This window comes from Bos mutus, chromosome 4 (genome assembly GCF_027580195.1).
Source record: "Bos mutus isolate GX-2022 chromosome 4, NWIPB_WYAK_1.1, whole genome shotgun sequence".
Taxonomy (NCBI): domain Eukaryota; kingdom Metazoa; phylum Chordata; class Mammalia; order Artiodactyla; family Bovidae; genus Bos; species Bos mutus.
Window position 1 is genome coordinate 109,955,190 of NC_091620.1, and position 25,900 is coordinate 109,981,089.

The 25,900-nt window shown below is 42.4% G+C and overlaps 1 protein-coding gene across 6 annotated transcripts in view; it reads right to left on the bottom strand.

Annotated features, from left to right (window-relative positions):
• Nucleotides 1-25,900, bottom strand: part of CDK14 (cyclin dependent kinase 14) — a 664,341-nt gene that overhangs the window by 30,581 nt on the left and 607,860 nt on the right. Inside the window, exon 15 of one of the 6 annotated variants that reach the window (XM_070369888.1) lies at nt 21,689-24,838. The exons of the other annotated variants lie outside the window; for them this stretch is intronic. The gene's annotated coding sequence lies outside the window, so the exon portion shown is untranslated. Of the gene's footprint in view, nt 1-21,688; nt 24,839-25,900 lie in introns of those variants that run through there. 6 annotated transcript variants of the gene reach the window in all.

Below are 25,900 nucleotides of genomic sequence, written 5' to 3' on the forward strand. Positions count from 1 at the left end.
ACAAAGTTTTTGTAATCTGTACACATACAATGAATAGAAGATTAGCAGCCATCCAGCCTCAAACCTTTCTATTCCAGAGTAGGGGCATCTTCTTTCAAAGAAATCCTATGAGAACGTGGGGACTTTGGAATCCTCATCCCCTGCTGGTGGGGATGTAAAAATGATGCAGTCACCTTAATATTTATAAGAGCATTATTCATAATAGCCCCAAAATGGAAACAGCCCAAATGTCTGTCAACTGAAGAATGGATAGATTAAAACGTGCTGTATCCACAGAATGGATATGACTTTGCAAAAAGAAAAAGAATATAACACTGATGCATGCTGCAACATGAAAACATTATGTTAAGTGAAAGAGCCGATCAGAAGAGGCCGCATACTGTATGATTCCACTGAAATGAAATGTCCAGAATTCCAAATCCACAGAGACAGAGAGGAGATTAGTGGTCGTCTGGGGCTGTGAGGATGCAGGGAAATGGGAATAGGGAATGACTGGTAATAGGTATGTGGTTTCTTTTCAGGATGATGAAATGTTCTGGAATTAGATGGTGGTGATAATTTGCACAGTTCTGTGAATATACTAAAAACTACAGAATTGCTCACTTTAAATGGGTGAATTAATGGGTGAATTTTGTGGGGTGTGAAATATATCTCAATAAAGTTGTAAAAGTGAAAGAATCCCATGTACTCTCTAGATTGCTGTTTGTCAGTCACTAAGTCACGTATGGTTCTTGGTGACCCCGTGGTCCATAGCATACCAGGCTCCTCTGTCCTACGCTGTCTCCCAGAGTTGGCTCAATTCCATGTCCATTGAGTCAGGGAGACTATCTAACCATCTCATAGTCTGCCACTTTCTTTTCCTTTTGCCTCCAATCTTGCCCCGCATCAGGGTCTTTTCCAATGAGTCAACTCTTCTCATCAGGTGGCCCAAGTATTGGAGTTTCAGCTTTAGCATCAGTTTATAATGATGAAGATGATGATGACAACAATACATTGGTGGTTGCATAGAAGTAAAATATTAGAGGAACTTCCCTGGTGGCTCAGATGGTAAAGTATCTGCCTGTAATGCAGGAGACCTGGGTTCAATACCTGAATTGGGAAGATCCCCCGGAGAAGGGCATGGCAACCCACTCCGATATTTGTGCCTGGAGAACCCCCTCGGACAAAGAAGCCTGGTCGACTATAGTCCATGGGGGTTGCAAAGAGTTGGACACAACTGAGTGACTAAACACACACACAAAATATCAGAGGACTATGTATTAATGCAAAGTGGTTCTTTTTAGTGAGTGTGTGTTCTCTTTATGTTAGGTACTTACATTGTTTTGAATTTGTATACTGAATATGTTATTTCTGTAATCAGAAAAAAGTTAAGTGTCAGAGTTTTTAAAGAAGTTTTTTCAGTATGAGTTCTGGAGGAGGTAAATAAGGACAATCACTGGGGAAGGTGGCTGGAATAGAGCTTTAAAAGGTGGGCTTTAAAACTGGATAAAGAAAGGCCAAGGGGAGGACAACAGCCTTTGAAAGAGTTCTTTTATTTCTAGAATCACTGTCTACTTTCTCTGGGCTCTGAGGCTAGAGACAGATCTCTCTTGTTTACACTGAGTCCCCTGGGTCTAGAATGATGTCTGAACCATAGGGCGTGCTCAAGAAATATAAACTGAATCCATGAACAAACGTGTGTTACTGGAATCCTTTTCCCAATGTGTGTCTTTATGTAAGTTTAAAAAGGGGTCCCCTTCTCCTAGGTTGATGCAGCTTCTCTCTAGGACTTGTATTTGGGAGAGTTAATCATGAGTTTATCTATGAGTTGCCCCGATCCTGCTGCCTGGCCAATCTCCCTTGTGACGGTCCCACCCCAGCTGCAAACAGGATAAAGTCCATGCATCTGGGGCTGGCCATCAAAGCCCTTCTCAATGTGACCTTAATATTCCTGTGCCATCATAAACATTTCCAAACCTGTTCTGTGCTCAGATCATAGTAATCCTATTCTTCCATGTGTTGGCTCCTAATACTGCCTTCCTCCCACCAACACCTACCGTTGAAAAAAGACGAGCCTCCACATTCTAACACTGTTCTCACTGGCTCTACAGGACACGGCCTCTCATCCTCCTATGCTCCCATTCTGACTTCCCTTCCATCTGACTCTTGACTCCTCCCTCATTTGAAGTTTTATTCTTATTCATGGGATTTAGATCTGGATTTTAGTGTGAAGTAGGCACACCAGCTTTTGACTCTCAGCCTTCCCTTCCTTTGGTCTTGACTTGGCTTCCTTTGGACCATTTCCCTGGCCCCACTAGACACAATCATCAGCCTGCCTCCTCAGGTGGAATCAGCACTTTTTCCTCTTTGAACCTACGCAACACACTACACAAACCCTTATGAAACCTTGACCACATCATATTATGTTGTTTCCTTACATCGTTCCACCTTTGGACTTTTGGAGCTTCTAATGGATGGAACCATTAGAAGGTATACAACACAATATACAACACAAGATATTCTGAAGTGCCTAGCACCACGCTTGGCATATGTGTGCGTGTGTATAGCAGGTATACAACATGTGGAGAAAATGAATAAATGAATCATGGAAACAGAATCTGATCAGGGTAGAGAAAGTGGGATTTTGGGTGGTAAAGAATCCACCTGCAATGCGGAAGACCTGAGTTTGATCCCTGGTTGGGAAGATCCCCTGGAGAAGGGAATGGCTACTCATTCCAGTATTCTGGCCTGGAGAATTCCATGGACAGAGGAGTCTGGTAGGCTACAGTCCACGGGGTCGCAAAGAGTTGGATACAACTGAGTGACTTTCACTTGCTATTAGGGTGGACTCAGATTGTGAAAAGCCTTGAAATCTAAACAGAAGAGGCTAGACTTGTGGTGGAAAGAAAGACAGTCCCTTCAGATCTCTGAGAAAAGAAATGAAGTAATGAAAACAGCATTTAGGATGACCTGTTAGATGTCACCATTCTGGGTGGTGAGGAACAAGGGGGAGCTTCTAGACGCAGCAAGACCTCAATAAATGTTTGCTGTGTGACTGGTGGAGCCCAGAGAATCTCTTGCAGAAACACAGGTGTGAGGTGAGAGAATGGAGAAAAGTACAGACATTAAGAGACCGTTCCGGGCAATGATGGGCAGGCCCTGGAGGCCAGCAGGAGATGAAGATGAAAGGAGAGAGGAGCCACAGCGAGCACAGTGGGACCAAGGATGAGAAGACACAAGCTGGGAGGGGGAGCCGTCTTATCTCGGGAGAAGAGCCCATCTTCGAATGCACTGAGTTGCAGGGGCTAGCATGTGCACTCACGCGTGCCTAAGTCACTGTGTAGTAAGGCAAGTCTGTGACACAATCCTTGTGCTGTTCCAAGAAGTCTTCCCTCCCGTTGGGCACCACCCCTGCCCTGGGTTTAAGTTTCTGCCAACAAAAACAAAATTACTCATAAAATGAATGGAAACAATCTGCCTCTGCCTTTTTCTTGCCACAGAGAAGATTTTTCTTAATCACTTTATTTTTTGTCCTTTGAATCATGTATCCTGTTGCTTGATTAAATCCCTTAGAAGTCTAAGCATTAGAGGTTTGCAGCATGAATCTCTGAGCTGATGTTTGCTTGTCTCATGGAAACAGGTCTGTATTGGAAATCGGAACTTCCGCTAAGGTAATGAGTAGGTTCTTTCCCTCTCTGGTACAAAATTTATTCCTCAACATTTTCAAGGAAATAAGACTTGGTTAAAATATCAATAAGAACTGAGTCTCTGGATAAATCACTCAATGTAAAGTTAACTTTTCTAATATGAATCTCTTGTGTTTGAGTAGGTCTTTTTCTGTTTGTTTTTTTTTTTTTTTTAAGTGCTTTCTTCTTGTTCTCTCAAATTTTCATTTAAAGAGGCATGGCAGGTGGTACAATTCCCATTTGAAAGGTATTTCCTGATATAAACTGAGACATGAAGGAACTTTCCAGATGATCTAGCAAGCGTGTAAGGGCTGCAGCCAGGCCTCTACAGCAATACAAACTTCTCTCTACAAGCTCCCTTTCCTTCTACCCCTAAGGGAAAATGTCAAAATACTTTTCAGTAACTGGAAAAAAGTTGAGAGAAATATGGAAATAGGCTGCAGAAAACGGGGCCCTCGGACCATATATGTTGACCCTGACTCGCCCTCCTTCAGGCACTTAGTCCTGGAGGTGACAGGGGACAGAGGGCTAAGTGTGTGTTGCATAAGAGCTTCATGGGACGGCTCACTTCTGCCTCCAGTCCTTCATGGCGTCCCAGCAAAGATGGACAGGTCACCGGAGAACACGGATGAGAAGCGGGGCTGATGGCAGTGAGCAGATGGGTGCCTGGCCCTCTCTACAGGTCGGATTAGAGGACGTTTGGAGGATCTGGGCTCCAAAGATGATCTTCAGGGATGTTTATCTTTTATTATTATTATTTTTTTACCTTATTTATTTGGCTGTGCCAGGTCTTACTTGTGGCACACTGGCTCTTTGGTTGCAGCCTTTGGGATCTAGTTCCCTGACCAGGGATCAAACCTGGGCCCCTACATTGGGAATGTGGAGGCTCAGCCACTGGACCACCAGGAGAGTCTGGGATGTTCATCTTACGAGTCTGTTCCCCTGTTCACAGCCCATAAGGTGAAGTGAAAGTCACTTAGTCGTGTCCGACTCCCTGCGACCCCATGGACCATATAGTCCATGGCATTCTCCAGGCCAGAATACTGGAGTGGGTATCCTTTCCCTTCTCCAGGGGATCTTCCCAACCCAGGGATCGAACCCAGGTCTCCCGCATTGCAGGCAGATTCTCTACCAGCTGAGCCACAAGGGAAGCCCTTAAGGCCCATAGCCTCGTACCTAAAATGTAGAGTCACCCCAGACCCACCAACAATGGCTTTATTATCGAAGGGATCTTCTCCTTGGAAAAGTTATCAATGTGAAAAGGCAATTAAACTCCCACACAGTTGTACCTGATCAAGAAAGACTGTTAGCATTTTGCCTACAATTTTCCACCCTCTTTTTCAAGCATATCTGAGTCCACTTCTGTTACTGAAATGGAGCTGTACTATACGGAGCTGTTTACATCCTGCTGTTTTCACTCACGATGGGCACAGAGAACATTTCAGTATGTCATGAATTATTACTTTAAGGACTATTTAATAGCCTTGGCATGGGGTGCATTATTATTTAAACCTTCCACCAAAACTAGAAAGTAAACTCCTTGAAGGCAGGAATGATGTGAATTCATAATGCATTTAGCATCCCAAGCATCTAGCAGAGATTCTTTCATGATCAATGTTGATGTCTCCTTCGGGGGGAATATCTGTTTGAGTTAGTCAGGTGGTTGTGCTTTGGTATCTCAGCTGACAGGGGAAGTCTGAAAACCATGGATCCATGAAAAATGATCCTGCATACATAGCGTGCTAAGACACTTCAGCTGTGTTTGACTTTTTGAGACCCTGTGGACCATAGCCTGCCAGGTTCCTCGGTCCATGGGATTCTGCAGACACTCTCTTTCTACTGGTGGAAAAATGATCCTATTACACTTTTAACCCACCCCAATGTCCTGGCTATGAGCTCTTGGTACTTGAGTGTAATAAAAAAAAAAAAAATCAAGGCTAGAAAGTTGTATGTTTAATGACAATGTTGGATGTCATTAATTTCTCAACTATATAATTCTAAATCCAAATAAGAAGACTGAACTCTTGCCCCAGCTTCTTTCATGCTAGATAAGCAGCAAGGACAGGATTAATAAAGTTGGGAAGAGTAGTCATGTGCTTACATAAGAAATCCAGTAAGTTTTGCACCCACTGGAGATTAGTGAGGCCCTTTGGAGCAGACCCAGCGACAGAGATTTGCAGAAGACGTGTGTCCTTGGTGGCTACTGATTAGCCTTTGGATAATACTTACTGTTCAGCATAATGGGGAGGAAAGTGAGTTTGCCTACTTGTCTCTTAATAACAGTAAAATAAAGTAATGGTGAAAAAAACAACCTCTTTAAAGGTGTAAGGGATAAACATTCCATATATTTGCTCAGCATTTCTAGGACTGGAATCTGATTATTCCAATTTAATATGCTTCAATCTTTTTTGCATGACTACTCCATAAATGTTTTTGTTAAACCATGTACTCTTCTTGCATATTTCAAAGCCGAAATAGGATATTTTTATCATAAATTTAATAGTAGCAAAAGGTGTAATGTTTGGCTTATTGAAAACATTGACATTTTCAAATAAAGATGTTATATCATTCTTTAAACTTGGTCTACTGTAATGTCAGTATATTTAATCTATCACCTTCCAGTTTCAGAAGCACATGATTAAGTTATTCTTTAACAGTTGGAAATTTTACATCATACTTTTTTCTCCTTTAGTATTCCCATCCCACTTCCCTAAACAGAGTTTTATCCCAATATAATACATTCTCATCATGGAATTATGTTATCGTTCTATAACACTCAATAGCATAAATATATATGGGAATCAAATTAAGTTAAAAAATTTTCCTACAACAAATTGATCAAAGGGTCAAAATACTACAAAACAGAAAGTAAGTATTGAACACTAAACTTTTATTGGAAACATATCTCTTAGATATGGGTGGCCTTAGATGAGGGTGGCCTCTCTTCTCCCCAAGTTAGCTGATGCATCCCTAGAAACAGAGCACTTACTGTTCAAGTGAGTCTTGGTGCTTCAATTAGAGGAGGCTTTCTGGGCCTCTAAAGTGAGTCTAAAGGGCTTCCCAGGTGGTACTAGTGGTAAAGAATCCACCTGACAATACAGGAGATGTGGGTTCAATCTCTGGGTCAGGAAGGTCCCCTGGAGGAGGGCATGGCAACCCACTCCAGTATTCTTGCCTGGAGAATCCCATGGACAGAGGAGCCTGGTGGGCTACAGTCCATGGGTTTGCAAAGAGTCGGACACGATTGAGTGACTGAGCATAAGGTGGGTCTCTATTGCTTTGTTACCTGGAGATCTGCACAGCTCATGACAATTCAACACGATAAGGTTGGGATGGATGAGAAGACGCTTTCTTAGCTAGCATGGAAGAGAGGCTATTGGGAAAGGAGAATCAGCAGGTATTCTCAAGAAGATCAATTTTAGAACAGAAGAGGAAATTAGGGAAGAGTTTGGGTATAAAGGGGTACAATTATCGTAGTTGCAAAACTACAGAAATAAGATGACATCCATGCTTTACAGAAACTCATAATTTGATAGGGGAGACATATAATAATATGTTAAATAATAAAATTGTATTTATAATTATTATATATAAATTAAACTATATTCGTGTCCAACTCTTAGTGACCCCATGGACTGCAGCCTTCCAGGCTCCTCTATCCACGAGATTTTCCAGGCAAGAGCACTGGGTGGGGTGCCATTGCCTTCTCCATATACAAATTACATTTTATATAAATTATATTATATAATTATACCATTAATTATAATTTTATTATTTAACAAAAATAAAATTTAATGTGAGTGCAGTAGTAAGGTACAAGGTCAAAGAGGAAGAACAATGGGGAAGTAAAAAAAGGCTTCTTAGAAGAGTAAGTCTGAGAGAATAAGGAAGGAGGCATCCCCACACCACCTTCAAGGTGTCGGGACTCAGGGGGGTGAGGTGCGTTTATCAGCATCACCCCCACCACCCCCTGACTGAAGCACTGAATGGGTTTGGAAGAGCAGATGGAAAGGTCAGTCACGGTCAGGCTGGGAGGGTTCTGTATTCTTCACTTCACCCTCGTGCCAATAGGACCCACTAGCTCAGTGACCCCCAGCCTTTTTGGCATCAGGGACTGGTTTCATGGAAGACAGTTTCCCCACGGACTGGGGCTGGGGAGTAGTTTCAGGATGATTCAAGCACTTTACATTCATTCTGCACTTTATTTCTATTTTTTTAATCTTTTTTAAAATTTAAATTTATTTATTTTAATGGAGGCTAATTACTTTACAATACTGTATTGGTGTTGTGTACTTTATTTCTATTGTTATTACATCAGCTCCATCTCAGATTTTCAGGCATTAGCTCCTAGAGGTTGGGATCCCTGCTCTAGAACATTTCTAAGCAAGGAGTGACTGATCAGATTGGTGTTTTGGAAAGAATACTCTCTTGGAAATAAGGCAGGTGGAGGGTGGTGAGGGACAGGAGTGGGAGTAACTAGATGCAGAGAAACAACTTAGGTAGCAGATGGGGGATAAACAGGGCCTCGATTAAGATCACAAAACAGTGTGGAGTATAGAAGAGCTAAGATATTATTCAGAAGGGATTGGAGGTCTTGGTGGTTCACTCAATGTCGGGTTAAGAAGCACGGCCCATCAGCAGGATGCTGAACCCTCTAGGTTGGGCAGTTGTGCTGCTGATATAATTACAGATAGCAAAGGGAATACAAAAGCTCCCTTTGAAGACAGGTCTCACATTTTCCTCATCTTTGTTTCTACACCACCTGACAATTATTAGTGAATACATAAATAAACTATCAGCACATTTGACCTCACTAATTCCAAGTTCCCCAAGACGGCACATCTAAGCAGGTTTTAAATTTTGTTTTATTATAAAATTTGTGGACAACTTATAACTGACCCTTCATAATAAAACAATAATCTAAAAACTGACCCTTAATAATAAAACAGTAATTTAAAACCTAGTCCAGTTGTTGAAAATAATAATACGTATTTAAAAAAACTAAACATAAACATATTTTTAGAAGACTGCACCATTCAATTGGAAATGCAGCCATCAGATATTGAAATTAAGCACTGGCCTAAAATTACAGAGTCAAGACAGTTAATTCTACATGTGATAATGTGTTTACATTTTAAAAGAGACTACAGTTTAAAGTGGCATGGCATTTATTTTTTTTTTCTAGATTATTGATTTATTTATTTCTGGCTGTATTGGGTCTTTGTTGTTGTGTGGGCTCTGCTCTAGTTTCTGTGTGGGCTTCTCATTGAGGAGGCTCCTCTTGTGGAGTATGGGCTCTAGGGAGCGCTGGCTTCAGCAGTAACGACAAGCGGGTCAGCAGTTGGGGGACCTAGGCTCTACAGCAGAGGCTCAACAGTTGTGGTGCACAGGCTTAGCTGCCCCACCACATGTGGAAACTTCCTGGACCAGGGTTCGAACCCACGCCTCCTGGACTGGCAGGTGGATTCTTTACCACTGAGCCACCTGGGAAGCCCTAAAGTAGCATTAAAAAAAAGACGCTATTTAAAAATGTGTGCTATTTACTCATAAAAGTATCTTTCAGCTCATACGACAGCATGGTAAATAGAGAGGGAAGCCTGCTTCAGTTGGAAAACCAGGGACTTTAGGACTTCCCTGGTGGCACAGTGGACGGGAATCTGCTAGCCAATGCAGGGGACACAGGTTTGAGCCCTACTTCAGAAAGATTCCACATGTTGGGGGGCATCTAAGCCTGTGCCCCACAACCACTGAGCCCAGGCGCTCTAGAGCCCACACCCTATAACAAGAGAAGCCACTGCAGTGAGGAGCTTGCGCCCCACAGCTACTGAGCCCAGGCGCTTCAGAGCCCACACCCTATAACAAGAGAAGCCGCTGCAGTGAGGAGCCTGCGCCCCACAGCTACTGAGTCCAGGTGCTCTAGAGCCCACACCCTATAACAAGAGAAGCCACTGCAGTGAGCAGCTGAGCACCGCAACTAGAGAGAAGACCCCGCTCGCAGCAACTATAGAAAGCCTCTATGCAGCAAGGAAGGCCCAGCATAGTCATAAATAAATAAATGAATAATTTTTTTTAAGAAAATCACTTAAAAAAAAAAAAAACTTCTGGAGATATATTTGCTACCACTTAAGTGAAGTGTTAATGGCTCAATCGTGTCTAACTCTTTGAGATCCTATGGACTAAATAGCCCGCCAGGCTCCTCTGTCCATGGGATTCTCCAGGCAAGAATACTGGAGTGGGTTGCCATTCCCTTCTCCACGGGATCTTCCTGACTCAAGAATCAAATTCAGGTCCCCTGCACGGCAGATTCTTTACCTTCTGAGGCACCAAATGGCTAACAAGGTACATTTTGTTACTTTTACCACAATAAAATTAAAAAAAAAAATTGAATAAAAAACAAGCTTCTTACAAAAGTCATATTGAGTTATAATAAAATCTGTTAAAATTATTTTTCCTTTTATTTTGCATACTCTTCAGTAGAAAAATGAAATAAAAGCACTAAAATTTTGGAGGGGGGGCTTCCCTGGTGGCTTAGTGGTAAAGAATCCACCTGCCAATGCAGGAGATGTGGGTTTGATCCCTGGGTGGGGAAGATCCCTTGCAGTAGGAAATGGCAACCCACTCTAGAATTCTTGCCTGGGAAATCCCATGGATAGAGTAGCCTGGCAGGTTACAGTCCATGGGGTCACAAAGAGTCAGACACGACTTTCTGACTACACAACAACATACAGAATTCTTTCTAGTTCACAAATCAAATATAACTAAAGTGAAAAGACAATTATATCTCCCCACTTAAAAACGGTCTTCCTATTTGGATAGTAAAAGGTGTCTAATATTGTAGTCTTCAAAATACTCTTAAAATAGTATTTTAAGATTAGCAAACCTGCAAATTTACTGTGTATTTTATCTATTCTGCATGCATGCACACACACACACAATTCATTTCTGCCATCATCAGAACTAAAGAGTCAATTCTGACACAGTAGAATCACTGATGATACTCAAACAACAAAATACTTATAAGCAAAAATTTTCTCTCTATATATAAAAAAAAAATTAAGCACAAGTATGTATTTTTTAAAGAGTCCCAAGTCCAGTACTTTGGCGAGAAATATGCCAAAATGGGCATTTATCATTATTTTTAGACCAATGATGGAATCTGGACTCTCATTCTTTCTGAATCTGTGAACTCAAAGGGAACAACTTATCATAGCATCAGTATTTGACCTTGAAGGAACAGCTCATGTCATCACAGAGCAGAAGTGCTGGCGAACATTTATCTAGATGAAAGGCCTCAAGCAGTTAACCTGCTCAGCAGAGGCAATGCAACCAGGCAACAGGATAATGACCTCTATCCAAATGTGGAAGGTACATCAATTTAATACCCTGACAGCTTGACAAAAGATGATGGCGGCGCAGCAGGAAAACATTAGCCATGATAACGCAGGGTACTGTATGTGAAAAGAATGAATTATAAAGCACCGCGCTATTTGGGCCGAGCAGGGATTTTTTTTTTAAACCAACTTTATATTTAGGATGGTAGTCGTGCCTAAAAGCTCCTTCCATTCTTTTCTACCTGAAGAACATCCCGCTAAAAGTAAAAAGGCAGTGTGGATTAAATTGACAGCTTCAACGCAAATCAAGTTTCCCAACCGATCCAGGAAATGCTGCCCATCATTTCTGGCAGGCCTGTTACTGTGTCAGAGTAGAAAAATCCGGGTATTGATGAACTGGCTTAACCCATTTGAAAAAGATAGGTAACTCAAGTACATGCGTGTGATTTTGTTTTCTTTTTTAAAAGGAGAAGGTACTTGGTACGCTCTGGGGCGCTTTGGGTCTTCAGCTGTAAACTTTTCCCGCAGCAAATTCAGTTTTGTTTTTTTTAAAGCAATTTAATTTTAGAATAGTAGCATAATCATGCTTGTATGTTTGTTCAAGGACCTTTACTCTGCGACAGGGTTTCAGCCTGTGCGGTTTTTCTCTACACATGGCAGGCAGCTGTCAGAAGCAGTGTGAGGGGTCAAAGGGCAGCTCGGCTGCTCTGTTAAATCACGGGGTTCCATCAACATCTCAGAATTCCCACCGAGTGGGAGCTGGGAGACCACAGATTAGAGTACACTGGAGTGTGTATATTAGGTCACTCAGTGTCTATCAAAGCGATATCACGCCGGTGAGCCGTACAATAGGTTTTACTGTGCTCCGTTCAAAGAAAATGGAAGGAAAGTGGACATGTGTGTAGCAGATCACAGCTGAACACTGAATTCTTCTTGTCTTTAAATGGATGGATTTACTATCCACAAGATGAATGAAGAATAGGTGTGCAATCAATAGCTTTGGAAATCATGCAAAGCTGGTAGTTTTATTCAGTTCTCGGTAAAGGTCGTTTGGCAGATGCAAAATGAGGCCGCCACAGTCCCCAGCCCGGCACAGCAAAGGGCTGTAATCGAGGCCCACAGGACCTGGAGCTGGGTTACGGCTATGGTCCTGGACCAGAACTCACTTTATGATCTTGGATGGTCCCCTTGGTTACGCAAAACTCAGTGTCGTCTTCTGTAAATTTAAAATAATAAGACTTGTCTACCTCCCCAAATGGGTAAACACACTAACAAACAAGCAAACAAGAATTCCTGAGAAAGGACTTTCGAAAAGTCAAAAGGAATACAGCATGATGGGATAATGTGTGGTATTTAAGAAATATTTAAGAAATGAAATTTAACTTGTATTAATGGGTATGTGGTCTACATATAAAAATAGAAACTACATACTCCTTCAAAGCTCATTGTTTAATTTTTTTTCTTTTTAAATATATGCTGCTGCTGCTGCTGCTAAGTCGCTTCAGTCGTGTCCGACTCTGTGTGACCCCATGGACTGCAGCCTACCAGGCTCCTCCGCCCATGGTATTTTCCAGGCAAGAGTACCGGAGTGGGGTGCCATTGCCTTCTCTGTTTTAAATATATATATATATATATATATATTTAATTTTTTTTTTTAACAGAGTAAAATATGTATTCCTCAAGGAATCTTGTAGTCTTTAACAAGACAATGAATATAATATGATTAACACCATGCCTGACAAGTGAAATTTTAAATAGCTTAAAAACTTTGCTTAATATTTTATTTCTCAATTATGACTTCTGCAAGGGACTCCTTGACTGTGATTAGCATACTCCTGACTTTACACTAATAATGATAGCTAACACTAACAAAATACTTATTATGTACCAGGTGCTGTTCTAACCACTTTACAAAAATTAATTTATTTAATTTACATGACCATATATAGATTGGCCCCAGTGATCAGGTTTTAGGCTCAGCTGCCTTCTTACAAAAAGTATCAGGCTCTGTGTTATGACCTCCTTTTGGGTTAAATACATTTTTTAATCTTGTAAAATGTGAACAAGTCAAGTATCTTTTGCAAAAAACTTCATTTCATATCCTATGATATAGATACCACTGTTTTCACATGTTTTTAAAGATGAGAATCCTACGCCCCAGGAAGTTAAGCAATTTCCAAAGCAGCCAAGTGTCGGACCCAGGATTCATACTCAAGTAGCTTGGCTATACCGCTGGCTCAGTGTAAAGAATCTGCCCGCCCATGCAGGAGACACAACTTCGATCCCCTGGAGAAGGAAACGGCAACCCAATTCCATTTTCTTGCCTGGGAAATCCCATGGACAGAGGGCGCCTGGCGGGCTATAGTCCATGGAATTCCAAAGAGTCAGACATGACTGAGCGATGAGACAGCAATAGAAGCCTGGCTCTCACCACGCTTTCCCGTCTCTTTGCATCACAGGGACGCAAAGACCCTGTTACCTGGGGGGCAACGTCATGATGCCCACTTAGCTAATTTGGAATCCAAAACTGAGACACACTGTTGAGACCTAACTAGTCCCTCAGAAAATAGCTCAAAATGTATCACTGCATGGAGACTGGGTTCACACTATATGCAAGCACAGCCCTGCTTACATTAGAGCAGTCTTTGTAGCTCAAATGCAGCAATCAATGGCCGCCATGTCAAAAATGCGCTTCCTTGGCCAATGGGCTGAAGAGATACCCAGTGACCTTCTGTCCACACTCACCCAGGTGAACTCTGAACATCTGCCACTCTGAAGGCGGAAAGGATACCACGTAGCAGGACAAGCGTGGGGGGCTTTGTTTTTTCCTTCTTTTAAGTTAGAAGTATTTTCCCTCATTGTTTGGAAATAAGTCCTTGAAGTAAATCTTTAGAAGACGGAAAAGAAATTCTCAGGTTGAATTCCATTTGGTTTGTTTGTTACTGGTTGACAAAAGAGAGTGTGAAATAGAAACAGGCATATACAGAGCTGCATGTAACGGCTTTGGAGCTTTCCTTTCAATAAATTCAGAGACTGTCTTTGTATCCAGTGACCTTTCAGGAGAAATTTAAAATAAGAAAAAGACACAGTACAGTTTGTCTCTACCAAAGACCCAATTATAATAATTCTCAGCTTCATCTCATATGGTTACTTCTTAAAATTCAGCTTAGGTGGCAAGAAGTGAAAAATATTCCTCTTTTCTGAATAATATCCTCAAGGGAAGTGAGATCGCGGTGCCTCCTTTCCAGCCTCCATGATGGGTGCCTTCTTTTCAGTCGATTCTTTAATGGGCTTCACTGGCGGGTCTGGGAGAACAGCGGCTGCTCACCTCTCTAAATTTTAATCAGTGAGCATCTCAGATGCAGACGGAGCTGTATTGCTAGGAGGTAACAGAAACCAGCGAGTGTACTCTATAAGCAACAAAAACTGAAACTGAGAGGCTCTTTTCTTAAAAAAAATTAATTTATTACAAATTGGAGGCTAAGTACTTTACAATATCGTGGTGGTTTTTGCCATACATTGACATGAATCAGCCATGGGTGTACGTGTGTCCCCCATCCCGAACCCCCTCCCACCTCTCTCCCCATCCCATCCCTCAGGGTTGTCCCAGTGCGCCAGCTTTGAGTGCCCTGTTTCATGCATCAAACTGGGACTGGTCATCTGTTTCACATATGGTAATATACATGTTTCAGTGCTATTCTCTCAAATCATCCCACCCTCACCTTCTCCCACAGAGTCCAAAACTGTTCTTAATATCTGTGTCTCTTCTCTGTCTTGTGTATAGGGTCATTGTTACCATCTTTCTAAATTCCATATATGCATGTTAATATACTGTGTTGATGCTTTTCTTTCTGACTTACTTCACTCTATAATAGGCTCCAGTTTCATCCACCTCATTAGAACTGACTTACAAACATATTCACACCCACTCAGAGACCTAACATTGAAAGGAAGAGTGTCAAATTACTTGAGTAGTAAAACCAGCCCAAACCCTGACCTTCTAGGCTTGATTAGCACCTTACCAAAAAATATAAGGCTCTGTATTATGATCCTATTGTGGGTTCAGTTCATTTATCTAACCTTGCAAAGTATGAACAATTTGATTGCGTCCTCCCAAACAATTTCATTTCGCCTGGTGCCCTGCCTTACGAAAATTAATTACGAGGCACTTCAAGTTTAGCCTCTTTGCAAGGCCATCCTATTTATTTATAAATTTTATTAATTCTGAAGCCAGTCGCTCCTCAATGGTGTATTTATGTTCAACTAGGTCAGGTCCGCTGGGATGGTATTTGGTCTTTCGGAGCAGACACACAGAGCCTGTCCAGGCAGCAGGCGCAAGCTACCAAACACACGTGTGTCCCTAAGATTTGAGTACAGGAATTTGTTAGACTTTTGCGGGGAAAAAAAAAAATCAATCTAGAAAACCAGTTACGCATTTATGAGTCTTTCTGCATGAGACAGTCTACACAGAAGGCTGTCATTAACACATGGCTCCCTGACCAGGGAAACAGGTATTTGGCAAACAGAGCATGCAGAGTGACTTGTGGGAACTTGTGTAGTTACCAGTGAAGGGCACCCACAAATACAAGAAGTGGGAAATAGGGAAAACTATTCTTTTCACATTATACGTTAGTTTGCTCAAAAAGTAGGCACTTGCTGACCAAACCTACAAACCACACATTTTCAAGCATGTTGTAATAGAGTAAAATTTAGTATAGGAGAGACTTAGGTGATATTTTTTTTCAAAAAATCATGTTTATCTTTCCCGATAATGCTGCGATTGACTAACTTTGAGAGTGATGAGTCCATAAAAAGAAATTAAAAAACAATGTGAGGGGGTGGGGTGGGAGGAAGGCTCAAGAGGGAGGGGATATACGTACACTGACGGCTGATTCATGTTGATGCATGGCAGAAACCCACACAACATGGTAAGACCATTACCTTCCCATTAAAAATAAAGTTAAAACCATCTAAAAAGAAACAACACAGAGACATTTGACATTACGATGCTTAAATGCATGTTAACATTCCCATGTCTCCTTTCAGAAAAGGGATGCATGGCTTACTTGGAGAACTACATGAGCCGTCGCCAGCTGACGGGTGAAGATTACAAGCATCCGAGACGCCCACTTTCTTGGTCTTTCTGCTCTGTGATTTTACTTAGTGGAATGTGATGAATGAACACCATTTTCATTTGAAACTGTTATTAGCTGGAACTCAGTGATGCCTTAGCACAGACTATTCGAGGCTTTAGCCTTATTTTATAGAAAGGCAGTCCAAGGCCTTGTAGAGGTGAAGGGACACGCTCAAGGTCACAGCTAGTCAGTGACAAGGTTAGACATAGCCCCAAACCCACATCTTTGGACTCCTAACATGGTGCTCATTCAGCCTATCACCCTAAACGTGATGAAAGACAGATAAATGCCACCGACGCCTTGCAGTTTCTATGTCAGCACGCGATTATGGGATGCATGCCGTCAACTCTGAACTTTCTGAGGTTAGAAGAAATGTGCAGCCATCTGAATGTCACAGGCCTGGAAGTAATCAAAAGGGGGCTGAATGGTAGTTACTACTATGCATAATGCCAGCAACATATCTGTGGTTGGTGGTGATGTATTAATAGAGCTCATGTTCTTGTGACTGTGCGAACCAAGCCGCGCAGGGAACGCTGAAAAGTGATCACAAAAACACCTTTCTTTCCCCACTGTCCCTCAAGCAGCAGGGATCAAATAAACTGTTTCTCAGCTGTCTGTCTTTTAAACAAAAATACCTCCTTCGCTCTACATGTATTTGTGGCAAGTCGGTGTTTTCTTCCTTGTCTCTGTTCTGTTCTAGTTTTTAGACCCCAACCTTGGATCACCAGGGGGTACTGGGACTAAAAAGGGCCTGACATGGTGTCTTACAAATTTATCTTGGATTCCTTCGGGACATCACAGTTTGTGTTCAATAAAGAAAGGCAGGCAGCGTAGAACCGGCAGGCAAAAAAAAAAAAAAGGTCTGCAATCGGATATTAAGTTTACGGAATCATCAGCCGCCAGGCTTGATACGTGAAGGGCTTTCCACGCAGAGTATGTGGCTGTTTACATCTGTATTTTGGGCGGGCTGCTAGGCTCCGATGCCAGCACTGCTATAATGGTGTGTTCCATTCATCTGCAACACAGCCATGTTCCTTCTACATTTATCAAGGAAATCTTAGTTAGGTGACACCTGGCGGAGACATCTTTGGTCCACTCTGCTTCCTAACCCAATTCCTTTATACTAATTCTGGCCTGGCCACCTACTGGCCAGATATGGTTTTTTTTCTTTAATTAAAAAAACCCAAACTTTTATTTTTGGCCGCGCTGGGTCTTTACTGCTGCACGCAGGGCTTTCTCTAGTCGCGGTGAGCAGGGACTGCTCTTTAGTTCTGGCGGCAGGCTTCTCACTGCGGTGGCTTCTGTTGTTGGGCATGGGCTCAAGGTGCACGGGCTCCATAGTTGTGGTGAGTGGGCTTAGTTGACCAGTGGCATGTGCGATCTTCCCAGATAAGGGATTGAACCAGTGTCCTCTGCATTGCAAGGCAGATTCTCTACCGCTGGACCACAAGGGAAGCCCCCAATAGATTTTTTAATATTACTTTGCCCCAGTAGCCTCATGTGCAAAATGAGTTTATATAAGAATAGTAGCTCTTTCTTAGGGTTGTTCTGAGGATTTAATGAGTAGTTACAAATGCAAGGCTTACTTAGGATCTGGCATATGACCACTATATAAATATTAGTGATTATAATTATTATTTCCTCTCTACCAAGTTAAGACTTCCTCATCATTTTGGATCTCAGCTGGCTGTAATTACTTTTACATCAGTGAAAGAATGGCTTGTTACTCTAATGAACATCATATGGCTGTACAATAATTGGCTCAACCATTCACCTGTTATTCAACACTGAGTTTCCAACGTCCTGGCTATGCAGATAAAGCTGTATGTCACCTGCCACTTCTAGAAATCTGTCCTTACAGCTTCCCTATGAGGTGGATGCTTTTAATATTGCCATTTCCCAAATGCAGAAACAAAGACTTAGGCAATATAAATATGATATGCTCACACAACTAGTTCAGTGTTACATGCAAGCCCAAGATTCAGATACCAAAGTGGCTACAGCAGCAACAAACTTGTGCATGTAAAGCTGCAAACTCCATTTATCTAAAATTTTTCTTACAGTGTGTATGTGTGCATGCTAACCCGCTTCAGTTGTGTCTGACTCTGCGACCCTATAGACTGTAGCCCACCAGGCTCCTCTCTGCCCATCGGGATTCTCCAGGCAAGAATACTGGAGTGGGTTGCCATGCCCTCCTTCAGGGGATCTTCCCAAATCCAGGGGTCAAACTCACGTCTCATCAGTCTCCTGCGGGTTCTTCACCACTAGATCCACCTACAGTGCAGATCATCTAATTCTGCAATAATTCAGAATAACTGCATTGTTATTTTCCCCTTGGGCCCAAGGCCCTCCATTTAAAACACTTAACCTACTATTAGAAACGGTTACATTGCAAACCTCCCAGCAGCTGCTGCACTGGCTTCTATGGGACTTGGACATGCCCTCGCACTGGTTCAGTCCAGACTTCTGGGCCAGCGGGATACAGAATGGACATGCAGAGCAGTGTCAGGGGCCCGAGGAGGCAGCATAATTACATTTCAGCAATAAGATCTTCTTTGCTGCTTTCGCCTGCTACAGGCTTGTAGGACACAGTTCCTGAAATGTGACTGAACACCTCCTTGGTCAGGGGTGACTTCCTGTCCTCACTCCTGGGGGCAGTGGGGATGGAGCTCCTGGGTGCCACCTTTAGGAGGTCCGCATCCTTGGTCTTCCTGCTCTCTGATTTTACTCAGTATAGTGTGATGAATGAACACCATTCCCACTTGAAACTGTTATTAGCTATAACTTAGTAATGCTTTAGCACAGACTATTAGAGCTGAAAGGGCTTCTGGGAGCCCCAAAGGCTATCCTCATTTTACAGAAAAGGAGTCAGAGACCTTGTACAGAAGAAGGGACATGCTTAAGGTCGCAGCTAGTCAGTGACGAGGTTAGATGTAGTCCCAAACCCATGTCTTTGGGCTCCTAACATGGTGCTCATTCACCCTATCACCCTAAATGTGATGAAAGACAGATAAATGACACAGATTCCTTTCAGTTTCTACATCAGCACGTGATTATAGGCTGTATGCTGTAGACTCTGTGTTTGTTCATACAGATAAACTTGTTTTTTGGAGACAGAGATAACTGAGGAGCAATGATGTAGGTATACTAAATGCACAGCTTGTACGCACATCTTCCAGGAAAGGGGTCTGGAATGGCTTTGAGAACATCATCCCAGCTCAGGCTGACCTCTCTGACTGCATGGCCTTCCCTAAGAGGACCTCTAACCATAATAACAGCTGAAGTTTATCCATCGCTTACTACATGTCTGACACCATCCTAAGAACTTTATATATATATTGACTCCATTTTTAACCCTCCCAACAAGCCTACGAGGTAGATGCAATTATTATTATTACTACCATTATCTCTTCCCTTTTATTAAATGAGGAAGCAGAGGTGTGGGCTTCCCTGGTGGCTCAGTGGTAAAGAATCCACCTCCAGATGCAGATTTAATCCCTAGGTTGGGAAGATACCCTGGAGGAGGGCATAGCAACCCACTCCAGTACTCTTGCCTGGAGAATCCCATGAACGGAGGAGCCTGGAGGGTACAGTCTATGGGGTCGCACAAGAGTCGGACATGACTTAGCAACTAAAAAACAACAAAGGAGAAGTGTAGAGAGGTAAGCAAGTCGCCCAGGTCACAGAGTCAGAAGTGGGAAGGCTGGGATCTGAACTCTGATCCTGGGGCCTCTGCTGTTCATCCTGTCCCATGTCTATAGGTGCCTTCGGTCCTCGGCTCCCTTGCCCTTTGCCTAGCCCAATTCACAGTAATCCATTTCTCCCATTTGCTCCCCAGGGGGAGCCTGCACAGGGCTGGGTTGGGCTCCTCAGTCTCCTGCCTCCTGCTTCCCCTGATCCAGGGATCCAACTCAAGTCTCCTGAACTGCAGGCAGATTCTTCACCCACTGAGCCATTGGGGAAGCCCTACTACATCCCCCATCCCTTTCCAAAAGTCTTCCTACCTGCCTTCCTCAGGAATGAGTGCAAAGGTATCACTGAAGCAACCACACACAAAAAAATTACTTCCCTTCCATATGAAGCTTAAATAATTACTAGGAGTACACAGAGAAGAAACAGTTAATATAAAAAAATGAAAAGGCACTCACTAATACAAATACATATTTTTAGAGAAATCAGTGCTTAAGGAAACCGTTGCACCCAGTGCGATTTCTTATACATGTGGACACATTCTTTACCAGGGAAACCCCTCTTGCACATACAAGAGGCAATAAATAAATACGTATTCAGTGGCCGAATGAATGAAGTCAACTTGGGACTGTGGAATTTTAACAGAGGTTTTTAAAAACTTACACTTGGATGTTTTTGTTGGATGCCTTTAAGAAGATGCTCTTCTGAAAGAAAGACCATTTTGTGAGAATGTGTATAATCTAATGTTTCCACGTGTTATAAAGTCCTCCATTGAGGGTTTTCTAACAAGTCGGTTCATGCCAGCAGCCTGCCAAAGAAGGCAGTGACTGTTCTCTTTTATGTGCTTCTTTCATGACTTTTTAAAAAATAACAAACATCTGCGACACCAAGAGAAAAGTTAATCTTTCTTAAACATCAAGGTAGGAGAAGGGAGAATAGCTAATTTGCTTTCTCGACTTCTGTGGAGATTTTATTACTTCAGCATTCTATAAGAAATGCACTTACATTTCATGTTGACGTGCCATTTTACGAACTGTTAATAGAAATTATTGACTCACAAATTGGGGGGAAAACTAAGACTAATATTTTATTTATTATGTTCTAGCCAAGCGCTGAACACCAAGAAGACTTTAACGGTATCTACACACTTTGTTGTTTTAATATCTGGTTTAACTATTTATTCTGTAATCATATCTTAGATTTAAAAATCCATTTTTGGCTCATTTGGTTTTTTATTTATTAAATAGTTGTCTTGTTCAAACTGTTTGGAAACAGTTAAGTTTATTGAAGTTCATTAAGAAGAGTATAATTAAAATAATGAAGAGGTTGACTGACTCCATTGTAAAAGCAGGATTTGGGTACCTTCACTCCATAGCTGTTTAAGGATTAGCCTATCACAGAAATAGCTTGTGCTGTTACCTGGAATCAAAATATAAACTTATTCCTCACTCAGCTCTGGTATTAAAGAAAAATGTACTGTTTTGAGCAATAAACCCTGCAATTCAGGAGTCTCACCAGTCAGGTTTTTCTCAGGAAACACTGGAACTTATACAGTGAATGTCTTGATTTCTAAAATCAGTGAATTCAGCTTTTCAGTTTTACTTTCCACTCTTTCTAAGAAACCCGCCCTCTGGCCGCTGCCCCGTGCTGCCCTGAGAGGACGCCCTGGCCGGCCTGCCACAGACCCGGTGCCCCCGCACCTGGCTGAGTCCTTGCTGCCCCACCCACCCACTTCTGCCCCTCAATATCCACACTCCTGCTGCCTTGCCCAGATCCAGGTGAAATGCCACCTCTACCAGCAGTCTTCCAAGTCGGAAGCCATCCTCCTCATCAATTTGTTGACTTCAGATATAAAGACATAGAAACAATCCCAGTTCTAGCCACTGCTTATTATTTATTTATATTTTCTACCAATGTTAGCTATAATAACAAAAAGAGAAAAATGGAAGCAATTCAAGCATTCAGCAATAAGAAGGATGGTTCAGTAAATTACAGAAAAAAAAAAAAAAATCAGAATAACTAACAACTTTGAGAGCTTATACAGTCCATGGAATTCTCCAGGCCAGAATACTGGACTGGGTAGCCTTTCCCTTCTCCAGTGGATCTTCCTAGCCTAGGGATCAAACCCAGGCCTCCCGCATTGCAGGCAGATTTTTTACCAGCTGAGCCACAGGGGAAGCCCAAGAATACTGGACTGGGTAGCCTATCCCTTCTTCAGCAGATCTTCCCAACCCAGGAATCAAACCGGGGTCTCCTGCATTGCAGGCAGATTCTTTACCAACTGAGCTATGAGGGAAGCCACATTATTGAAAATGCAACATATTTTCCCTTCTCTCCTGGAGCCCTGAAGTTCAGAGCAATTTTTCTGAGTTACTTCAAGATAGCCAGGCCATCGAAAGCTCCCCATTGCCCATGACCTGACTATATCAGAGCTGGAGAAAACCGTCAACCCTTTGGCCACCAGTTCTTCACCTGTGTCGGAGAAGGCAATGGCACCCCACTCCAGTACTCTTGCCTGGAAAATCCCATGGATGGAGGAACCTGGTAGGCTGCAGTCCATGGGGTCGCTAAAAGTCGGACACGACTGAGCGACTTGACTTTCACTTTTCACTTTCCTGCATTGGAGAAGGAAATGGCAACCCACTCCAGTGTTCTTGCCTGGAGAATCCAAGGGACAGGGGAGCCTGGCGGGCTGCTGTCTATGGGATCACACAGAGTCAGACACAATTGAAGTGACTTAGCAGCAGTAGCAGTCTTCACCTGCGTCAGGTTGGAAAGATCCCTCACTCATACATTTGCCTTCCAAAGCGATGCTTAATATAATGTAACTTATGCTGGAGAGGACACATGACTTTGCAGGCAGAACTACTCAGAATACAGAATGCCTCATATTTCATGAATATGTACATTGTGACCAATTCCACATCTCCAGTGTAACAAGCCTGGAAGTGCCATAGCCTAATGGGATGTCAAAAACTTCTGAGTTGGGCAAGGGAAAAAAAAAAAAAGTTTTCTGGGGGCTGTAGAGCTTATCCTGGCTTTGGAGAAGGATCATGACAGATGTTAAGTGCCGGACCAGATGCTCCTGTGGCCATAAGGAACTCCACAATGAGGAGCCAGGTGTGTCTCATCAAGGGTGCTCCTGGCAAGGTGGGACTCCACACTGGATTACTTTACATGACAGGGGCAGCAATTTCCACTATTGTTCATTCATAATGTGCCAAGAATCGCAGGCCTAAACTCCCATCTGCCTGACCATTCTGCAAGGTCGGCATATGAGAGTAGTGAGCACTTCCAAATACTGGGCAAGTACTGCTCGTCCCCTTCTCCTCCTGCCCTCCCGTACACAGGTCACCTCTCTGTCACTTCTCGTCACAGCTCTAGGAGATGTGAATGTGATTACCAGGCTATGTTTCCAAGGTCACGAAGTTAAGTGTCAGAAGTTGGGACAGCTGGGGACTTCCCCGGTGGTCCAGTGGCTAAGACTCTACACTCCCAACTCAGGGGGGTCAGATTTGATCCTTGGTCAGGAAATAATATCCTGCTTTCCACTACTAAAAGATCCCACGTGCTGCAATTAACACTTGGGACAGCCAAATAAATAAATAAATATATTGTTTTAAATAGAAGAACTTGGATTGTTGACTGTGAAACCAGAATTCCGAATGGCCATGCCACACTGCCTCAGTGCCTTCCACGTAACGTGAGGCACTGCTCTCTCAAATAATTCTCCAACAGCACTGCAGGATCAGTACTATTATGCATACCTGGAAATGAAGAAAACGAGCCTCAGAGAGACTGAGGGACTTGCTCATGTACACAAAGCAAGAAATGACGTTACTGGGATTTGACCCTGGGTCTGTGTGAATCTGAAGTACAACCAGACCCAGTACGTGACTTCCGACAGCGAGTCTCTTGTTTGTTATGAATAAAAGCTGACTTGGCCAGAATTTAGGTGCTCCTATTGGCAAATCCCACAGGACACGAGATTACTTTAGTTAGACATTGCCTTTCACACTTAAATCTTTTCTTCTTTTTTTCTTCTGTTTGTGTGTGTGTGCTGGCTGTTTTTGATAATTTTTTTGTTTATAATTTAATTAATTTGGGGCTGTGCTGGGTCTTTGTTGCTATGTGGGCTTTTCCCTCGTTGGCGCGATAGGCTTCTCTTGCTGTGAAGCACAGCCTCCAGAACTTGCAGGCTTTGGTACTTCCAGCTCCTGGGCTCAAGAACACAGGCTCAACAGCTGTGGCTCATGGGCTTAGTTGCTCCGTGGCATGTTGGTTTTTCCTGGACCAGGGATTGAACCTGTGTCTCCTGCACTTGCGGAAAGATTCTTTACCACTGAGCCACTGGGAAAGCCCCACATCTTTTCTGCTTACAGGGTAAACATGTGATTCAGCAAGTTCTGTGACGACCCTTAGCCTCCATCCTAATCTGGACTCAAACTCAAAACTCTCTTTCCACATGTTTCCCCTGCTTGAAATGCTTCGGAGCCCTGCTGGTGCCTAAGTCACGAGGGTAGATATTAATCACGGGAGACATGTAATGCACAAAATATGGAGATAATCACTGCTTAAAATAAAATATAGGTTGTCTCATCCAAACGAAGGCTGATCCAAAAATGGCAAGTCAAACCACTAACATTTCCTTCAATGCTATTTGCATGTTCTCTCATTCTGTCTACAGCTCTTGCATGTGTCTGCTCATCCTCCAGGAGTAGGTCGTGCCAAGAGGCGCAGCATAAATGGTTTCAAATGCACAGAATGTGATGGGAATCTCATTTGGAACCATATGGTCCTTCCCAAATGCTCCAAATGGCCACGACTCAAAGGTACACGATTTAAAAAAATAATCCTGCCACCATTAAAAATATATGAATAAATAAACGACAGCAATGACTTCCTTTTCCCTGCTGGATTTGTGGATGAGTTGCTTCTGCTCTGTGGCTGATTTTCAGTTCAGATAACTCATCTTTATTCATTTCCTTTCAGTTATGATGAGCCATATTGAGAGCAGCTGTAGACAGGAGAAAAAAAAAGAAAGAATCTCCTTACTCCCTCCTTCGAATCATCAAACAGCCATTATAAAGAATCCATCTGGGCTCGGTGGTGTGTGGAGCACCCATGAAATAATAGGAAACAGGAGGCAAAAAAACACAGTTTAAGCTGAATCTAACAAAGAGATTTAAAAATTATCCAAACACGTGTTTTGAGGCAAAAATCAAACTCAGAAATGATTTAATGCAAAGTCAGGTAGACCAGGACTTGAGGAAAATTATTCTTCAAATTAAATTCAAACCCCAAACAAAACAAAGTGTCCTTTAATGCTTGATGGAAAACACCAATCAGATGTCTGGTTACTAGGCTGGTAACTAGTAATGAGAGGTCTGGGGGCCAGTTCTAGTAAGAGTAACATTCAACGTGAGAAGAGGGTGAGCGAGTGCCAATAAGCCAAAAGCCTTAACATATAATATAAGAGTGAAATGATCAGGCGAAAACAACTTGCACAAAGTGGAAAGAAAGAAAAGAAATAAGAAAGGATTTGCATTTGTGATGGAGCTTTTATATCTGCAAAGTCCTTCCAGGTTTAAAAAGCAAATGAACTGAGAATCAAAACGCAGTTATATTTCATTTTCTAAAATTCTGGATGAACGATGAATATTTTTTGGATCAAGCTTGGTCTGAATTAGGAAGTAAATGCTTTTAACATTTTACTTAAAATGATTTCATCTGTTGTAATATATAAACGCAACAGAAATCTTGTTTATAGGTCATTCTACTATATTTCAATGACACAAAAATGGCTTCGGTTTCAAAGGGGAAACTTGGCAAGTGATAACTGCATAAAATCTGCAGTCCTGTTTATTTTACAGCATTTTTGTCCCTGTGTTTTTAATGGTTACATGAACCAAATGCTTAGGCAACTGTGCCGAAGATGATTATGATTGAGAAACGAAGATATCTTAGGAGGCAAGCTGGAAAACTGCTTTGCAAGTTTTCCGAAAATGTAACTTACAGGGTAAAAAAGAATTCTAAGTAGTGTTTGTAAATGACCCAAAACACACAGTGACTAAAATTC